Below are 20,744 nucleotides of genomic sequence, written 5' to 3' on the forward strand. Positions count from 1 at the left end.
GTTGCTGTTGCAAACCACGTCCAATCCATCGGATCTGTTTTGTCGTCTTTGAATGGTGGAGATATTTCGTTGCTGTTTGGCGATTACAACCAACCTGGATTGATTTGGGGCCGCTCAAATAATAATACATCAGTCGTTGACTTTCTCCAGTTGCAGATCTCAGCTGCCAGTTCTGCCTTATTGGATGGATTCAGCCTACATCATCTGTCTCAAATGAATTACGTCAATAACAGTAATGACCGCCTTCTTGATTTGGTTCTCACTAATTCCGATACCTTGTGTGAGCTTTCCGAAGCAGCTGAGCCGTTAGTACCTCTCGACTCCAATCACCCAGCGCTAGGTATAACGGTACATCAAATGGCACCTGTTCAATTCGAGAATTGTCCGGCTGAACCAAGTTTAGATTTCCGCAGAGCTGACTTCGAAAACCTGAGCACTACTATCTCTCAAATTGATTGGCAATTCTTGGAAACGACCCTCCTCTTGATGATACTATAGTTTATTTTACCAACGCCATCAAAAATGCATTTGTTAATTGTGTCCCCTCTCGCAGACCGGTATCAAAGCCCCCTTGGTCTACCACTCGCTTGCGGCATTTGAAGCGACAGCGATCTTCGGCATTGCGCAAATATTCCAGAATGCGAAACACTTTGACGAAACAAGCATTTAATCATGCTAATAATTCCTACCGGATCTATAATCGCTTTTTGTACAAACGGTATACTCTTCGGATGCAGAATTCTCTTAGACGAAACCCTCGACTCTTTTGGTCGTTTGTTAACAGCAAAAGGAAAGAAGAAGGCCTACCTAAAAACATGTTTTTGGGTGATCGTCACGGTAACACGACAGTTGAGAAGTGCGAGTTATTTGCTCAACACTTTCGGCAGATTTTCCGTAGCTCCACTGCCACTACTGCAGAGATTGACTTAGCTCTAAATAGTATCCCCAGTGAATGCCATTGACTTCAGCTCATTTCTGATAACCAACCAGCAAGTGGAAGCTGCAATTGATAAAATGTGTTCTTCGTTTGCTCCTGGGCCCGATGGCATTCCTTGCTGCGTTCTGAAAAAAATGTAAAGCTGAATTTATACACCCGCTAAGATTATTGTTTAACTTGTAGCTAAGACGATGTGTTTTCCCCACCAGTTGGAAGTTGTCAGTGATGTTCCCCGTGCATAAAAAAGGTGACAAACGCGATGTACAAAACTACCGAGGTATAACGTCTCTTTGCGCTTGTTCAAAAGTGTTTGAGATAATAATTTATGATACTCTCTTCGCTAGCTGCAAACAGTACATCTCGATAAATCAACACGGTTTCTATCCAAAACGCTCTACTGCTACCAACCTTGTTCAATTTACCGCTACATGCCCACAAAATATGTCCGAAGGTGCACAAATCGATGCGGTTTATACGGACTTGAAAGCAGCATTTGATCGCGTTGACCACAAAATTTTGCTTGCTAAGATGGAAAAATTAGGAGCAGCTTCAGCTATCGTACAATGGTTAAGGTCCTATTTAGTAGATAGAACGTTATGCGTTAGGATTGGATCACAGCAATCTGCATGTTTCTCGAATTTATCGGGTGTCCCGCAAGGCAGCAAGTTGGGACCACTGCTTTTTTCGTTATATATAAATGACGCATCGCTAGTACTACCAGAAAATTGCCGCATGTTTTTCGCGGATGATGTTAAACTGTTTAAGATTATACGGAATATCACAGACTGTGAAGAGCTCCAGCGACTAGTCGACATTATTCACGACTGGTGTTCTAACAACTTACTAACAGTTAGTATCCAGAAATGTTATGTGATCTCATTCAAAAGAAAAAATGATTCGATAATGTACAGATATAGCATGTCTGGTCAAACTTTGACTAGAGTTAATCAGGTTCGAGATTTGGGTGTTACACTGGATGCAGCGCTATCGTTAAAACCGCACTATAATGAAATTATATTGAAGGCAAATCGGCAACTTGGATTTATCTTCAAGATAGCATCGGAATTTCGTGACCCACTATGTCTTCGTTCGTTGTTTTACTCTCTGGTACGATCAGTTCTGGAAACTAATTGTGTAGTGTGGTGTCCTTACAACGCAAACTGGATTGCAAGAATAGAATCCGTGCAGCGGAAATTTGTACGCTATGCCTTACGTTTCCTCCCATGGCGAGATCTTCTAGGTATGGAAACACTGCAGCAAAGACGGTTCGAAGCACAGATTGTATTTATTTTCAAAATTTTAAGTGGTGAAACTGATACCCCAAGAATTTTGCAGCAACTAAATGTGTATGCTCCGGAAAGGCCACTAAGACAAAGAAACTTTCTCTCTCTGCCACATCGCAATGCATTATATGGGCAACATGACCCCGTACGCTCTATGTCTGCCAGCTTCAACGACGTAGCAGCACTATTCGACTTCAACATGTCGATATCAACGTTCAGGCGACTCCTCCGTCGACGACAATCCTAAGTGTTTTGTTTGTTAAGATTTGTATTAGCCTTAAGATATTTTATCATTAAGACCACCAATGTGTCAGATGATTTTACCAATAAAAATAACAAATAAAAGTATTAAAACCAGTACAAGTAATAGTAATAATATAAATAACGGTTTCAAGCCCGTAAAACATAAGACTCGTCCGGTGATTGTGATTAAACCGAAACAGTCCAATCAGGCTTGCGAGGAAACTTGGAAGTTTTTGAAAACAAAATTAGATCCAAAAACACACAAAGTAAGTAATTTTAGATACAGGAAAAATGGTTTCATTATTATTCAATGCGCTGTGGGCGAAAATATTGATTAGTTGAAAAATGACGTTGGAAGCAATCTGGGTGAAAACTACAGTGCTGTTTTTCTCACGTCAGTGCCGAGATTAAAAATAGTAGGCATGAGCGAGAATCTTTCTCCTGATGTTTTCATTGACTATTTGAAGAGTCAAAATGAAGACATCAAAATTAATGATGTTAAGGTACACTTATGAAAATGACCGCTTCCGGTATAACAAGTATAGCGCGGTAATAAAGTTTGATTTGGAAACGTATAACAGCTTGTTATCTTCTAAGCAAGTAATTATAGAATTTGGTCGGTGCTTTGTAATTCCTGCGGAAAATGTGTTGAGATGCTTCAAATGTGGAGAAATTAGGCACAAGACCATGGATTGCTAAAATTGTGATATGTGTTCTAGGTGTAGCCAAAAACACAAAACATCTGAATGCACGTCTACTGTTTTGAAATGCGTTAATTGTTTAAAGGCGAATAAAAAGCGTAACATGAATTTGAACATCAATCATACCGCGTTTAGTTCAGAATGCATGATTTATAACAGATTATTCAAACAAAAGAAAAGCAGCATGCGTTTCAATAAATAGAAATTTTTTACCCCGTAAGTACTCGGCAGGGTACCCGGGTACCCACAAAATGAAACGCTTTTTGCATTTTCATTTCTTGACCGATCTTCGATCTTAGCCTGTCAAAAGATTGGAAAATCTATCTACTTGTAGAATCCGGGACCGACATGAACCTGTGACCAGAGCTGGGTCCTGGAAATCCAGATCTTCGGGAGCATGTTCCGGTGAGACAAATTAGTACAATTGTCAATAAAACCAAACAAATAAATATACATATATATATATATATATATATATATATATATATATATATATATATATATATATATATATATATATATATATATATATATATATATATATATATATATATATATATATATATATATATATATATATATATATATATATATATATATATATATATATATATATATATATATATATATATATATATATATATATATATATATATATATATATATATATATATATATATATATATATATATATATATATACTTTTCTTTTTTCGACTCTTCCAATTGGAAGTTGTGGGTTCGAGTCCCACCTGCTGAACTATATTTTTCGTAGTTTCTACAATCATATTTTCAGTTAGTTTAATTTTATATCTTCATTACTACATTTACTCTTTAAATTAAAATTAAAAATAGCATGACTTTGCTAAGAGTCGAAAAAAGAAAAGTAAAAATGTTTGTGACGCAAGTCGATGTTGCTGCTGGTAGAGATGGCAACTTACTGGCACGTTTCTATCTCTCACACTGAGAAGTCATTCCAACTTCCACTGAGGGTGTTGAAACAATAGCCAGCTATAAATAATAGTCTCTACTGAGTAAATGTACGAAGTGCGAGAATTGGGTAAGCGATACAAAACTCGATTCTAGAACTACGTCTTTAACGTTCTGCGGTGGTGTAACGGGAACACATCTGACCGGATATTGGAAGTTGTGGGTTCGAGTCCCACCTGCTGAACTATATTTTTCGTAGTTTCTACAATCATATTTTCAGTTAGTTTAATTTTCTATCTTCATTACTACATTTACTCTTTAAATTAAAATTATATATATATATATATATATATATATATATATATATATATATATATATATATATATATATATATATATATATATATATATATATATATATATATATATATATATATATAAATATATATATATATATATAAATATATATATATATATATATATATATATATATATATATATATATATATATATATATATATATATATATATATATATATATACATATATATACATATATATTAGGATGGGGAATCGTTATATGGAATAAGCGAAACTTGAAAGCAGAAAGCCAGAACCAAGTTTTTTTTGTTCTATTTGGGGCCCCAAATAACCCTAAATTTATCGGAAGTCGATTGGTTTAGTCTCCGCTTGGCGCATTGCATTTCAAATTTATATGGAGATTTGCATGGAAAAACCAACGTTTTTTGCATTTTCCATTCTAAAAAGCTCGAAGTGGCTCAAACCATAGGTTTCATGACTTCAAATGGTAGGTTTTTTGATGCCCAACAACTTGGCCGAAGACATCAAAGAGCTAGGGTGTCTCAAAAAAATACTGGAGCTGTTCAAAGTTGAGTATGTCGAAATTTATGTTGCAAATCATTTTTTCTGCCAACACTGCCAGCGTACCGGCGTTAGTCAGATTTCCATCAGAAGTTACCTTTGAAACACGTTGTAGATTATGCCTACGCCTAGAATATTAACCTGAATTCGTTTGTTTGATCCAGCTGAGTGTATAAACTCGTTACGACAAGTTATTTCTGATGGAAATCTTACTGATGCCGGTACATTGGTAATGTTGGCAGAAAACAATTTTGCATTTAAACCGACATACTCAACTTTGAACAGCTATAGCTCTTCTTAGGGTCATCGTAGCTCTTCAGTGCCTTCTGCAAAGTTGTTAGGCATCTGAAATACTATACTTTTACACAATGTAGTGCATTATTAGATCAATCGAATTTTTCCACGAAAATTTTAAGAGATTTTTCGCATCTTGATATTTGTGATGATGTTAGTCTTACTTCTAATAACTCAAAAATGCTTGAAGAAAGTATCATGAGATGATCAAGGTAAACTTTTGGAAGAATTTAAAAAAAAAACATGGATAAATGTAATGAAACAACATGTTTTCCCAGTCAGATGCCTTATTTTTTTTAAATCTTGCAATTTCCCGATACCGATTAATCGCTGTTCAATTTCTTCCAGCTTACGTTCAACATAATAGGGCTTGGTATGATTAGACGTTGCTGTGAAAAGTTCCCATAATTGCTTGACTACTCCCAGAAGAACATTATGCATATAATCAGGGGGGAAATCTGTAATAATATTTGTAGGTTAAGTTGTAGATAACAGATGTTGATTTTTACCATGTATTATATCAAAATCTGGAACTAATAGAAAAATCGAGAGCCCTTTGATTCCAAATTGTGGTGTTCCAGTATCGTGTACTTCCATCATCAACCGCCGTGTTTCGTTATGGTTCCTAAGTTTGGATTGTTGGCAATGGTATCGCACTTGGTTGCCATTGATTATTTCACCGCTGTGGAAACCAGGGGGATCTACCTGTCAAACATCGTGTAACCAACATATTCGACAACATGGCGTTTGTTTTGGTCATGAAAATGATCGATATGAAATATTATAGAATTGGAACGTTTTTTTATCAAAACTCGAGAAACCGCGGTAAACTTTCATAAAAGTGTTGTGTAGTGATTTTCCCCCATTATTGTTCATAGTTACAAACATCACGGACCAACAAACGTCATGGACCAGAGTTGATCTGCGATAACGCACACATATATGAAATTTGACAGCAGTGAATCCCCTCTGGTGGAAACACAATGAGCATCCAAATTTTCCGTTAAATTGTGTCGTGTTCTGTACTTTTGGCCTAGCAATTGAATCTAGGCATGTTTGAAGTACTATCACCTTGTAGATATCATTGTCAACTTCCAGTCCATAGCGCAAACATTTTAATTCTTTGCATAGGTTTCTGAAAAACATGCACATATCCGGATCACCTTTACAGAGCCATATAGCAACAAGAATTATTTTACGTTTTGCAAAACGCAAACGAGGTGGGAGATTATTTACTGCCAAAAAAATAGGATAACATGGTTTGTTTATTGTCCAACGGTATGCTGCTGCGCCATCTGTATTTATTGATAGGGAAATAATTTTGTCTCCTTCTCCCTTTTTAATTTTGTTGTAAACATCTCCTCGATTAATATCTGACACGTTTCCTTTACTAATAATACTCTCGTACTCGTCTATTTCTTTGCGGTATATTTGAATTGTTTCTTTTATTTGATTCTCAACAGAGATGACCACAAAAAAATCAAATGTTTTTGAAGAGCAGCCTGGTACCAAACAAACAGTTTTTTTTGCAGGAGGACGCACTGGCACTCAGCACAAAAATAAACTCTATAGGATTTGTATGGATCATGAAATGCAGCTATAAATGCTTCGAAGCATTCCGGAAGAGTTTTCGTGCCAGTGATAATGTTTATCATTTTTAGGAGGTCTACAACGGCCTTTTGAGATAGCTTATGTTTGATATAGAAATTCAGAATCATGTATAAGACATAATAAATTTTTAAACTGGTACATAACTTAAGTGGTCTGTTGTACGTTCCACGCTTCTGAAATTACAAACCATATGTACTTATGCAATTTATTGTTGTTATTATTACATTGTTTTACTTCATAGGAGCTCTGTCTTTCATTGTTATTCAAGAAAAAACTGGAACTTTCTGTCGAAATATCTTCATCTGAACTATTAAGATCCCGGTTATATTCACCGCTAGAATTGAAGCTCGGCAGTTCATGAGAAATATATAGATCGTCATTCCGTGTATCTTTCGTTGTTGACACTGGGGTTTCATTAGAAGCTATCATGCTACATTTATCAACACTGCTGATATATTGATGAAGACAAACTGATTTTTGTTTGGGCTCCGACTGCGAATTGCCATATCCAAAGTTGAACTCACTAGAACAATCAAAATTACTGGCTTGATGTGCTAGCTGTTGGCTTACGAATACTTTATTCGTAGGAGAAATGCTTGATTCTAAAAGGCGTTTACTTGGGGGCTGAAATTTGAATCGCATTGGACTTTATTTAACTTTTATATTTTAGCAATAGTGCCTACCTTGCGAATGTATTTCTTACTCAGATACTCTTTTCTCATGTAATGATGTCGCTGTTTTCGTTGCTGCATGTCGTAACGTATTATTCGCGGATACAACTTTCACTGCTAACATACACTGTTATGAATTGCAATTTGAGATAACTATACTATTTTGTGTATGGTTTTCTCTTGAAAAAATTTTACGCAAACCTTGACAAAAGCGAATCAAATTTCCTTGCATCTACCGTCAAAGTTGTCTTTCTCTGATTGGTCGAATTCATCTAGCGCATTTTTCAGTTTTGTTATTAGCTGAGAGAAGAGTGGCCAACTTGCTTTATTCTCCACGTTTTTTCTATGAAATCTGTTTTTGATTAGAAATTATTTTCGTTTGCCGTACGCAAAACCCAGTGCAACCATAATTTAATTTTTTGAATTGTTGATTTATATTAAACATAACAACAAACCAGTTACAATTATTCAAAACGAAAATTCTCGTGATGAAATTTTTGAAAAATAAACAATGAAAAATATTTTATGTGAATTTTCTGTTTGTGAACTAAAACTGTGACAGTAATTTTTTACTTTTGAATTATTACTTGCTTCGCTTTACTTGATTGGGTGAAACACACGATATTTCGCAACCTGGCATGTCGAACACTTTTCAAATACTCGCACACATTCGTGCTGTCAAATTCAGCCAATAACGTTTGGAACCAAGGGGATGGCAGCCCTATCTAAACCCTGCACGTTTGACAGTAGGCAACATATCGGGGCTTTATTTAAAAAAAAGCCCTGAGGCAGGCGTCCAGCAAAAATTCCGTATACTTTTCACTGTTGTCGGGAAGACTCTTCACTCATTCAACATAGAAAGAGATAGCACGTTGCCTCCCCCTGTTTGGAGCAAACCGGAGTTACAGTTAAACACTTTACGCTTTGGACGTGTTGTAAAAAGTGATGTTTTTTCCACTTTTACTGTTTTATTCACAAAGTGGATGAGCTTATGATTTGTCATACAATTTTGTTTTAATGTAAGCGTTAGTTCCTCAAATTCTCATCAAGCTTTGAATGTTTTACCTTCAACAAATCAATTCCTTAAGAAAGTACTGAAGATCATTTAAAATATTCTTAAAAATACTTTACATAATAGTAGACTTTATAACAAAAAAGAAAACCCGCACCACTGTTCTCACTAAGCAGTGATGTAGGATTTGGTATTCCAGTGCGGCTGGAAGTTTGAGTTCAATTCACAAATAAAAATCAGGGGAAAGAGGTCAACATAAATATTAAATTAATTAAATTTAAAAATAATAATTATTGTTTAAAATCTAAAGTCATAATTTATGTGTGTTAGTGTTATTTATTTTATTTTTATATTATAATTTTTTTAATTGTCAGTAACATTTTTTTTTTTAATTGACAGTAACAGTAACATTGCTAAGCATGAACAATTGATAAATTCATATCCTACTGCGCAGGTATCGTAATAGATATAAAATGAATCAAATATTCACATTAGAAAATCGAATATAATATGAAGATTATCTAGAAGATAATCCGTCATCAATTTTTTTTTTCTCAAATGAATAAATGAAAAAATCTGGCAGCTCTTGCACACCATACCATATCGATTCATTAGTCCGCGCATATCGTTTTGTCGTGCTTGTAGCATTGGGCGATACGACGGAGAGTATCGATACTTCAGTATCGATACCCGAAGAACCAAAAGTATCGAGATACTAAGAATATCGGTCAAAAAGTATCGATACCAGAAGTATCGATGCTATAGCTGAGATCATTTTTTGAATTTTTGATAAATACATTTACTCAGGGTGGCCACTCTACCGGAAAAATGGAAAAAGCGGGAAAAAGCCGGGAATTTTAAATCACCGGGGGAAAAATACGGGAAAACCGGGAAATTAGGCTTCACGCCGGGAAAATCATCCTCCTTCATGTCTGCCGCTTTATTTGTTCAACAGTTTCTGAGGAAATGTCAACATGAGACCCTGTTTTTTTTTATGTTTACCTAACTGGCATGATTCTGCCGGATAGGGGAAAGCTGGTTGTTGGTTTCAGTTAAAGTCGACAGCGGCTTCGCAGCAAGATCTGCGTCAAATAAGATCTGCGTCAAAGGCTTAATCAGGTGGATAAATTTACTGTTCCGTAACATATATTGTCAGATTTTAAAGAAGTCAAACAGTTATCAGCGTCGCGGGAGGCGTATTGAAACTTCTTGTGAATAGTGTTCGACATCGCATCGGGGAGAATCCGGTCAAAAGTCAAATAGGACCGGAAACTTCGAGTCTCGATTTTATTTCGAACCGGACCGGAACGGAGCTACCCGGTTTGTACTTCCCGATTTTTGGTATGATTTTAACCACAAGCAGCAAAAAGCAGCAAAAAAAATTTTTTCATTCTGTGTTGGACCTTTTGACTACTTGATTTTGTTGGGGAAAGACGCCACCTTGAAGAGCTATTTGTTAAAGATTTCTCAGATTTTTTCTATATCAAAAACAAACAGTAGCTAAATTATTTTTTTTTTCAAATTGTTTATTCAGAGTGTCAGTTGAATTTATTTTACGGACCATGAGAAAATTTCTTATACATTACATTGACCCCAGCTCGAAAATTTTAAAGTCTCAGGATCGAAGTTTTTCGAAAAAAAAAATTGTTTGGAAATAACAGATCTCAACGTTTCATGCATTTTGCAAAATGCATCTTGACAGTTTCATGTGCATTTTTTTCATTGGTCACTCTGAGGTTCTTCTTCCCAAAGTCCGCTTGAAGTTTTGCCTGAGGACATTTTTCTAGAAGACAAAAACTCTATGCCCCAACTCTTGAATTTATCCCACGCATTTCATTGGCATCCTGATACAGAAACACTGCAAGCTCGAGAGAAGGTTGATAGAGAAAGATGCAGAAGGAAGCAAAAAAGCGCGAGAAATTGTCAAAAGAGAAATTGGCAAAAATTGTCAACGATTTGGAGATAGAGGGCGAAAATTGTGCAGCAGATCACCATGAAGGTACTTGCTAAAGTCGACAAACAGCTAAACACGATGAAGGAGGTATGTTTTTCATAGTTTTATAACACTATTTTTGCAAGGCACAAATAAGCATGTGAAAATTGATTTTTTTCTCATATGTTTTAAAAATAAAACACCGGGAAATTTCACTAAATATCATCGGGGAAACCGGGAAAAAACCGGGAAATTGAAAATTGATATTGAGTGGCCACCCTGAATTTACTGAAAACCAGTATTCGATTCAGTGATTCGCGAAAATACAGCAAAACTTTTTGCTGAACAGAAAACAGTAAATGAATGGTTGCTGGAATCCAGCAAAAGAATTGATATGTCAAAAAATTTACGTCAAGCTGTCCTTAGTAAAACGCGCCAAATCGCTGTGCAGCTGGTACGGGATCATCGCTAAGCTCCTGATAGCGAATATGGGACCATAGCTAAGTCACTGTTGGGCTAGATGAACTTAAAGGTTGAAATGATAATCATACATCTCTAGTTCAACAGTAATTTGCCTATGATCCGATGGGCGGATGGAATCTGGTGCCTGACGGAAACATGGTTCCCTTGAATTAACTGGTTAACCAGCAAATTGATTTATGCTTTGCTGAATGAACAGCAAATTGTCATAGCTGACAACCAGCAAGTTGTATTTTGTTTTACCGAACATGCAGCAAATGACCTGTCACTTTTATGCAATTGAGCATTACTGAATAATTAGCAAATTTCATTTTGCTGAACAGATTGCTGGAAGCACAGCACATCAAAAATCAGCAAAATTTTGGTGGTTTCCAGCAATGAAAATTTGATGTGCCGACTTTTTGTTGTTTTTCTGGTATCTATCCGCATTCTCTAGAGCATCATGAATCAAATGACTTCACAAACAAATACATACAGGTAATGCAGAAATTCTGAGCTTTGGCAAACAAATGAATTAAACAACTTATATCTTCAAGATTTGTATTCACTGGCCCAATGGGTTGTGAAGCTCCCGTCTTCTTTGTATAAATTATTGACACACTTCCATATTAATTGATGAGGAAGTTGATGACATAAAAAAGTTAGATATGTCAGCGAAAATAAGATAGTGAAGTCTACCGCTGAATTTTTCTAACTAATAAATATTGCAATTTTTTTTTCACTTGTACTCAAACTTGTGTCGACGGAAAGCATGAGTTAGTTTCCGCTTGCAAATATTCGATCTGAACAGTGTAACCAGAAAACTTATATTTGTTTTTAAAATACAGTCAAATTTCGCTCGTTGGGCTATGTTTAGTTGGGCTACGTTTTAGTTGGGCTCCCGCTCGTTGGGTTATAGCCCAACTAAATCGAAGCCAAACATCATTTCTGATAACGTTGAATTTCGTTTGAGGGGTTTGTGGATGCATTTTAACGCAGAAAGTAGAATTATTTGAAATAAAAACAAATGAAGCTGAGTATAAATGTAAACAAACAATATTTTAATCAATTGTCAGAGAAACAATATAAGTTTTGTACCTTAATAATGCAACGTAGAGCTATGCCTATTTTTGAAAGTATTTGAGAACACGTTATTATTGAGCACTCCTTTTTGGCTTTAAATGTGTGGCTTAAGTAAAACAAACTTCGAATTTGGCCCTATGCTGCGTTTGGCTCAGATTTTGACAGTTCGTTTGGCTCACAACATTCTCTCTATCTATTTCTCCATCTAAAGCCTGTAGCACACTCTTTGTCTAATGGTCAAATTTTTGACCTTCTGACATAATGGTCAAATTTATTTGACATCATGGTTGTTGTTTGCCTCATGTTAAAATTGGAGAGAGACAAATAATTATCTTCGACCAAATTTTTATCTGTCAAAAAGTGTCAAATATTTGACGCTTGGTCAAAGAGTGTAATACAGGCTTAAGTTTTGCTAGTGCAAATAGACTTGTGCGATACTTATACTGACAGTGGCAGCTTTTCAGTGGTTCCAGCTCGTATCAACTAGCTGGCATCTCCATCCGATTTGCTTTGCTTTATCGCAGCCAACATCGCAGCGGTTCTACGATGTGTGGGCTCCACTGACGCTGACAGACAGCATAACATAGCGTATCAAAAGTGGCGGTGATCTCGTGTACACATTGAGATGTTAGCCCTTGTAACATGTCAGCTAGCTGGTCCGTATGCATAAAAGAATATCGATACAAATATCGCGGTTTTCAGTATCGATACGGTCGAGTATCGGACGCGTGTGTATCGATCCAAAAAATCGAAATATCGTCTCAAAAGTATCGATATTTCCGATACCGATACAATATCGCCCATTGCTACGTTTTCAGTTTTAAATAGTTTATTTGACACGGCACGATACAATTTATGTTTAACTGAGCCAAGTACATTTTTTTTTAAATTCTAAATTAGCAGGGAAAAGAGGGAGGCCTTTTCTTTATTCTCGCGGCCGACTACGAGCTAGTGGGGATTTAAGGTGAGAGGAGGGGTGTTACAATTTTGTTTTTAATTATTTTATATTACAGAATGTATTCATTTGTACGTGGCTAACCAGTGATGTTCTGTTTGAGCAGTTTTGGTCTGAGGTGTCTGCGTAAACATAGAGATGCCGAGTCTTCATTTTAGTGTCTCCAGCCGGGTGTATCATTCTCTTTCAGTTTGTGACAGAAATTGTATTCTAGCAAATAGATAAAAGAAATCAAATTTTAATGCCAGCATTTTTTATAAACCCGTATAGTTGTGTCATGTACTGGAGATCACCGCTTCCCAGAATGTCTCTAACGGGTACGTTCGGTTGTTTTCCTCGGGCCCGAAGGGAATCTATAAGCTCAGACCTAACACCACAGTATTCGGTACACGACCAAACAACATGCTCGATGTCATGGTAGCCATCGCCACAAACGCAGTGATTACTGTCTACAAGCCCTATACGAAAGAGATGCGTGTTTAACGTATAGTGATTGGACATAAGTCTGGACATCACGCGAATGAAGTCCCGACCTACATCCAACCCCTTGAACCATGCTTTCGTCGATACCTTAGGAAAAATGGAATGTAGCCACCGTCCCAGTTCATCTGAATTCCATTATGATTGCCAACTGTTGAGTGTCCTCTGACGCAAAATGCTATAAAATTCATCATAAGCAATTGGTCTTTCATAAACATCGCCATCAATAGCACCCACCTTAGCTAAAGAGTCAGCCTTTTCATTACCGGGAATCGAGCAATGAGAAGGGACCCACGCTAAGGTAACCCGGTAATTTTTATCTGTTAAAGCACTTAAAAACCGCCGTATTTTCCCCAGGAAATACGGGGTGTGCTTTACAGGCTTCATCGATCGCAGAGCCTCAATGGCACTGAGACTATCTGTGAAGATGAAGTAGTGGTCTATGGGTAGGGTTTCGATGATTCCAAGAGAGTACTGAATAGCAGCAAGTTCTGCGACGTACACGGAAGCAGGAGCATCGAGTTTGTAGGAGGCGGTAAAATTTTCGTGGAACACACCGAAGCCAGTGGACTCATCTAGATTAGATCCGTCAGTGTAAAACCTTTTATCATAACTAACATTCTTAAACTTATTGGAAAAAATCTTAGGGATCTCTTGAGGTCGCAATTGATCCGGGATACCAGAAATGTCTTGTTTCATGGTGGTGTCGAAGAATATAGCATTATTAGAAGTAGCTAAAAGTGCGACATTGGAGGAATCGTATGAAGAAGGATTAATATCTTGAGCCATATAGTCAAAATATAAAGTCATAAATCTGGATTGAGATTGAAGGTCGACCAACCTCTCGAAATTTTCAATTACTAATGGGTTCATAACTGTGCATCGAATTAGCAACCGGTAAGAGAGATTCCAAAAACGATGTTTCAACGGAAGAATACCCGCTAACACTTCGAGACTCATCGTATGGGTCGACTGCATGCAACCCAAGGCAATACGCAAACAACGATATTGTATTCTCTCTAATTTTATAATGTGCGTTTTCGCGGCGGAGCGAAAGCAGAAACAGCCGTACTCAAGAACTGACAATATCGTTGTTTGGTATAACCTTAGAAGGTCTCCTGGGTGAGCACCCCACCAAGTTCCGGTAATCGTACGAAGAAAATTAATCCTCTGTTGGCATTTTTGTGTCAGATACCTAATATGACAAGCCCAGGTGCATTTAGAGTCGAACCAGACCCCGAGATATTTAGCGACTAAAACCTGAGAGATCGTTTTACCCGTTAGTAGGAGCTGCAGCTGAGCTGGGTTATGCTTCCTAGAAAAAACGACCAGCTCAGTTTTCTCCGGAGAGAATTCGATACCCAGCTTAAGAGCCCATTCAGACAAATTGTCTAAGGTATCTTGCAATGGTCCTTGCAGATCGCTAGCTTTGCCACCAGTAATGGATACAACGCTATCGTCTGCAAGTTGCCTTAGCGTGCATGAATTTGCAAGACATTCATCGATGTCATTGACGTAAAAATTATATAAGAGAGGACTTAAACATGAGCCCTGGGGGAGGCCCATGTAACTAATTCGGGAAGTTGTCGAATCGCCATGTGAGAAATACATATGCTTTTCTGACAACAAATTGAGCAAAAAGTTATTCAAATTTGGTGAAAGTCCCTGCGAATGAAGTTTCGCGCTTAAAACTTCTACAGAGACAGAGTCAAAAGCCCCCTTAATATCCATGAACGCAGAAGCCATTTGCTCTTTTCGAGCAAAGGCAAGTTGAATTTCAGTAGAAAGCAACGCTAGGCAATCGTTCGTCCCTTTGCCCCGGCGAAAGCCAAATTGAGTATCTGAAAGTAACCCGTTTGTTTCGACCCATTTGTCTAACCGTAAGAGGATCATTTTCTCCATTAATTTCCGGAGGCAAGAGAGCATCGCAATCGGCCTATATGAATTGTGATCAGAGGCAGGTTTCCCGGGTTTCCGAATAGCAATGACTTTTACCTCCCTCCAGTCATGCGGAACAATATTTAGCTCAAGAAACTTGTTGAACAAATTCAACAAGCGTCTTTTTGCAGAGTCGGGTAGATTCTTCAACAGGTTGAATTTTATTCTATCTAACCCTGGAGCCTTATTGTTGCACGACAGGAGAGCCATTGAAAATTCCAACATCGAAAATGGAGGCTCTTCCGTAGTTACTAATAACGCGTCGCGAAAGGTTTTCTGTTCCGGTACAGAGTCCGGACAGACCTTTTTGGCAAAATCGAGTATCCAGCGATCTGAATACTCCTCGCTTTCATTCGAAACGTCACGGTTCCGCATGCGCCTGGCGGTATCCCAAAGAGTGCTCATCGCTGTTTCCCTGGACAACGCGTTTACGAACCGCCGCCAGTACCCGCGTTTTTTCGCCTTTACTAAGCTCTTCATCTGCCTGCCCAGTGCCTCGTACTTTCGAAGCAGGTTGACAGTGCCGTACTCCCGGTAGTCCTTATACGCCGCGGACCTTCGCGCGTACAGCTCAGAGCACTCTTTGTCCCACCATTTGTTGGGAGGGCGCTGTCTAATCGTTACCCCGGGTATCGGTTTCGTCTGAGCTTGAGTCGCGGCGTCGATTATCAAGCCAGCTAAGAACGCGTATTCTTCCTCCGGAGGAAGTTCCTCGTGAGTCTCGATAGATTGCGCTATAATAGACTCATAACACTTCCAATCAATATTACGTGTAAGGTCGTAGGAAATATTGATTGGGTTCGGGGAAGTTGAACCATTAGCAATTGATATAACGATTGGAAGATGATCACTACCGTGGGGATCGTTGATTACTTTCCACCGGCAATCTAACGCTAGTGATGTCGAGCAAAGGGATAGGTCAAGCACGCTTTCACGTGCTGGAGGATTAGGTACACGTGTCGCTTCCCCAGTATTCAAAACTGTCATATTGAAGTCGTCGATCAAGTTACAGATTAAAGAAGGTCGGTTGTCGTCGTACAGCGACCCCCATAGCGAACAGTGAGAATTAAAATCTCCCAATATCAAAAAAGGCGCGGGAAGCAACTCTGCTATATCAGTGAGATGCTTCTGTTCAATCCGCGCGGATGGAGGCATATATAACGAAACAAGGCATAGGTCTTTTCCATTCATATTCGTTTGAATGGCAACGACTTCAATATTCGAGATCGAGGGGAGGTCGATTCGGAAGAAGGAATAGCACTTTTTAATCCCTAAAAGTACCCCTCCACCGTGTGAGTCTCGATCTCGACGAATAATGTTAAAATCGTGGAAATTGAGTTGATCGTTTGAATTGAGAAAGGTTTCACAGAGCGCAAATGCGTCACAATTGTATGTATTTATTAAATGAGAAAATAGATCGAATTTGGGGATGATACTTCTGCAATTCCACTGTAATACAGTGATAAAATTCCTAACCTCTTTCGCCGTATTAGTCATCGAAAGATATGATAGCTGAAATGAGGGGCCAAGTTGCTGCTAGTTGCATCAAAAAGGTTTTCACTGTAGGAAGAAGGGCAAGAAGAATATTTTGTAGGGGATCTGGTATGTTGAATGTTTTAAATATCCAGTCCACAATATCAGAAAATTTTATGAACCCTGTTTCTTTTTTATCTTCTGATCGAGAAATGGGTGCACGAGGGGTTTTTGGTGCCCCAGGAAGCGGTGGGTACTCCTGGTTTGATTTAAAATTAAAACCGGGAGGTACTTGCTTCGGTTTTTCTTCACCGCTTCCTTTTTGTGTTGGCTTATTGGTCATTCCGCTAGGGGTTATCTTGCGACCTTTGCGAGAAAGATTAGGAGAGTTGATCATTCTCCTCTTCCTAGATCCTTCTGGCATGGCATAAGAACACCCTTCGAGGGGATCGTCAGATGTACCCTCATCGGTTGGCAAAAAGGAAAAGATGTTTCCTGTCGAGGGTGGCTCAGCACTCTTCAGCATTTCTGCGAAAGAGCGCTTTGATCGTTCCTTGAGGGAACGCTTTATTTTTTCCTCGCGCTGTTTGTACGCGGGACACGCCGAAAGGTCATGCCGAGTTCCCTCGCAGTAAAGACACTTTTCAGTATCCTCACTGCAAGCGGTCTCAGCATGATTGCCTCCGCACTTGCTGCAGCGTGCCTTGTTGCAGCAGTAGGTGGCTGTATGACCTAACTGCTTGCAGTTTTGGCAATGCATGACCCGCGGTACGAACAGGCGTACAGGCAGACGAACCCTGTCCAAAGAGATGTAGTTCGGCAGTGCGGATCCGGCGAATGTTACACGGAAGGAATCCGAAGGGAAGAATTTCTTCTTCCCTTCTTCGATGGATACTGAATGCAATTGCTTGACATCCAGTATCTTTACATCTTGAATCAGGGGGTTCTTGAAGCAGCCAACCCCGTGACGCAAAATGTCATCGACCGTGAGGCTTCCTTCGGTAACCACACCGTCGATCTCCACGTCCTTGGCAGGGATGTACACGCGGTACTCTCTCGTGAAGAGCTCGTAGCTAGCAATTGCGTTTGCTTGCTTCAAGCTACTCACAACAACTCGCAGTTTGTTCGGTCTAACCTTTGTAATCTCGGTTACGGCCGAAAACTGTTTTGCCAGGTCTTTGCCTATTTGAATTATATTCAAAGGTTTTTTATGGGCCGGAAATGAACAACGTAGGGACCGCTAGCGGCATCTGGGTAGGCTTTTACCCGTATTTCCGGTACCCTTGGTACGGGGCTAGGTAGCGTGGGTGGTACAGGGGAAGGTAAGGGAGAACTGCTGGGGAAAATTTCAATTTCTTCCCCATTTGTTTCCACATCCAGGAAAAGTTGCACCTGCATGTCGTCCATTTTGCGGGAGCGTTACGCTCTACCACACACAAACGAAAAATATTCGAATGTGGGGGGGGGGAACAAGCAGTTGATATTAAATTTTAAAAACAATTTTTCAAACTACAATGGATCAAAATAACAAAAAGACAGTAATACTAATACTAATAACAATAGTAATAATATTAATAATAATTATAATAATAATAACAATAATAATAATATTAATAATAATAATATTGATAGTAATATTTTAATAATAATGATAAAAAATCTAAAGTGAATACTTCACCGAACGTCTAAGTCACGACCTCACGGCTGATAGTAGGATCAATCGAGTGTCTCCGCAGAACAAACAATGACGATCCAGCTTCGTGTTGTGACACAGTGGCCGTATCTTACACGCGACCTTGTAGATGCCACTTGTAGTTGACTTCCACTCGCTCGATCGTATGGTGGTCCGTGCTGCTAGCGGGGTAACAGCGGTGCGGGAGAATTGTTCTTGCTGATATATCAGCTGCGTATCAGATCACTGGCGGGGTAGCTTGCCCCTACCAGTGTGCAGAAGATGTTTCTGCCGATATACTGCAGACTATTGTCATCGCACAGCACAAGAAATAATCGAGAATAAAAAAAACACCCGTACGATAACTCGTGTATTGTTATTTTGCGAATCACACGGAGATAAACAATTTGCGTCTAATCGAGATGAAAGCAAAACAACGAATGAATCTGACAAAGTTAAAACAACGGATTTATTTTGGATGATCTATTTATTTTTGGAACCTATTTATTTATTGATTGTTCTATTGAAGCCTGACGAGGTTTTTTTACGAAGGATGAGATTGTGTCATAAAATTTGACAAAAACTACTGTGATGGTAATGATGGATTTTTGACGTGGGATTACGTCTTTCTTCACCATACTAAGGTACATTCTGTGGAAACTGGATTGAACATGTAACGTTTTTGGTTGGAGGAATGGAAGATTTTAGATGCTAATAGCGCTCAAACAACTGTTCCGATTTGGAAAGCTAAAATATACAAGATTTGTATAACATGATAATTTTATACCGCGACGACGCGAGACAGGACATAACACTTATTATTCTTACAAAACATAAAAAGGAGTAAATTTACCTTTTTCGTCGACCGGTTTCGGGCTACGATCTTGCCCATCAGCTGGACGATGTCCGACTAGTTACTTGTGGTAGTTTCCGATCCTGGTACGCAGAGAGTTGTACTGTATTTACAGCTTCGTTAGATGGAAGAGAGGGGACGATATTGGGGGGTCGTCCTCATTCATTAGTGGGTGGTCAGTGGTAGTGATGTACATGGATTCCCATGCATTTAAGTGTGCGGGTTTTTGTACATTTTTTATCAGTTTAACCTTTTCCCAATCAACACTATGTTTTTGGGATGTAGTGTGTGCTGCCACACTTGAGTCATTGACTCGATCGTTTTCTACTGCAGTTTTATGTTCTCGCAGTCTAGCTTTAAGTTTACGCCGAGTTTGGCCAATGTAAACAGCGGGGCAGTTTTCGCAGGGGATTTTGTATATGCCTGATTTTTCCTCCGGAGGCACTTTGTCTTTAAGATTAACCAGCAGATCTTTTAAATTGTTATTGCTTTTATATGCAGCGTGGAAACCATGTTTTTGAAGTACGGATTGGATAGAATTTGTCAATTTTGGATAAAACGGGAGGCTGATCAAACGCTTTTCTTCTTTCTCTGGCTGTAGTGTTGTGCAGTTCTGTCTGTGTTTTTTCCTTTCGTGTTTCCGGAGAATTTTGTCAACGAAAGTTTTATCGTATCCATTCAGTTCGGCAGCTTCATGTATTCTATTTCTTTCGGTTACGAAGTTTTCGCTCTCCATCGGTATGCTGAAGAGACGGTGTACCATCGAATGGAAGGCTGCTTGTTTTTGAGCACCGTGATGGTTGGAATCTGAGGTAATGTATCTGTCTGTGGATGTCGGTTTTCTATATATTTCGTACTTTAGTGTATCATTTTCTTTTCTGTTAATTATAAGATCCAGGAATGGTAGCTTCCCGTCGAATTCTTTTTCTACCGTAAATTTAATTGTACTATGGCGGGAGTTTAATAAGTCTAGCGTTTGTGAAAGATATCGTTCTTTTACCACTGAAAAGATGTCGTGGACATAGCGCCTCCAAACTCGCGGGAAATATTTTTCTTCGAGCAATCCCATTTCAAAGTCGCTCATAAAAGCTTCTGCCAATAGTGGTGACAATTTATTGCCCATGCTGAGCCCAAATGTCTGTCTGAAGAACCTACCCCTAAATGAAAAATAGTTCTGGTTCATACAGGTTTTCGTTATCAAGAGATATGCTTCGATGTGATTGGGGGGTACACGTTTCTGTTCTAGATGTCTGCGCAGACTATCCAATGCATTATTCACTGGTACGCTGGGGAATAGAGCAGTTACATCAAATGACACCAAGATTTCTCCCCTTT

General features: G+C 38.5%; 1 protein-coding gene across 13 annotated transcripts in view; it reads right to left on the bottom strand.

Annotated features, from left to right (window-relative positions):
* The window catches only part of LOC129734010 (myosin-10), a 540,672-nt gene that overhangs the window by 37,219 nt on the left and 482,709 nt on the right, over positions 1–20,744 (bottom strand). The window contains exon 8 of one of the 13 annotated variants that reach the window (XR_008729759.1): positions 3,378–3,551. The exons of 11 other annotated variants lie outside the window; for them this stretch is intronic. The gene's annotated coding sequence lies outside the window, so the exon portion shown is untranslated. Of the gene's footprint in view, positions 1–807; positions 1,063–3,377; positions 3,552–20,744 lie in introns of all 13 variants that reach the window. One more of the 13 variants, XR_008729758.1, reaches the window with a different exon arrangement.

The sequence above is a fragment of the Wyeomyia smithii genome, chromosome 1 (assembly GCF_029784165.1).
Source record: "Wyeomyia smithii strain HCP4-BCI-WySm-NY-G18 chromosome 1, ASM2978416v1, whole genome shotgun sequence".
In the NCBI taxonomy this organism is placed as follows: domain Eukaryota; kingdom Metazoa; phylum Arthropoda; class Insecta; order Diptera; family Culicidae; genus Wyeomyia; species Wyeomyia smithii.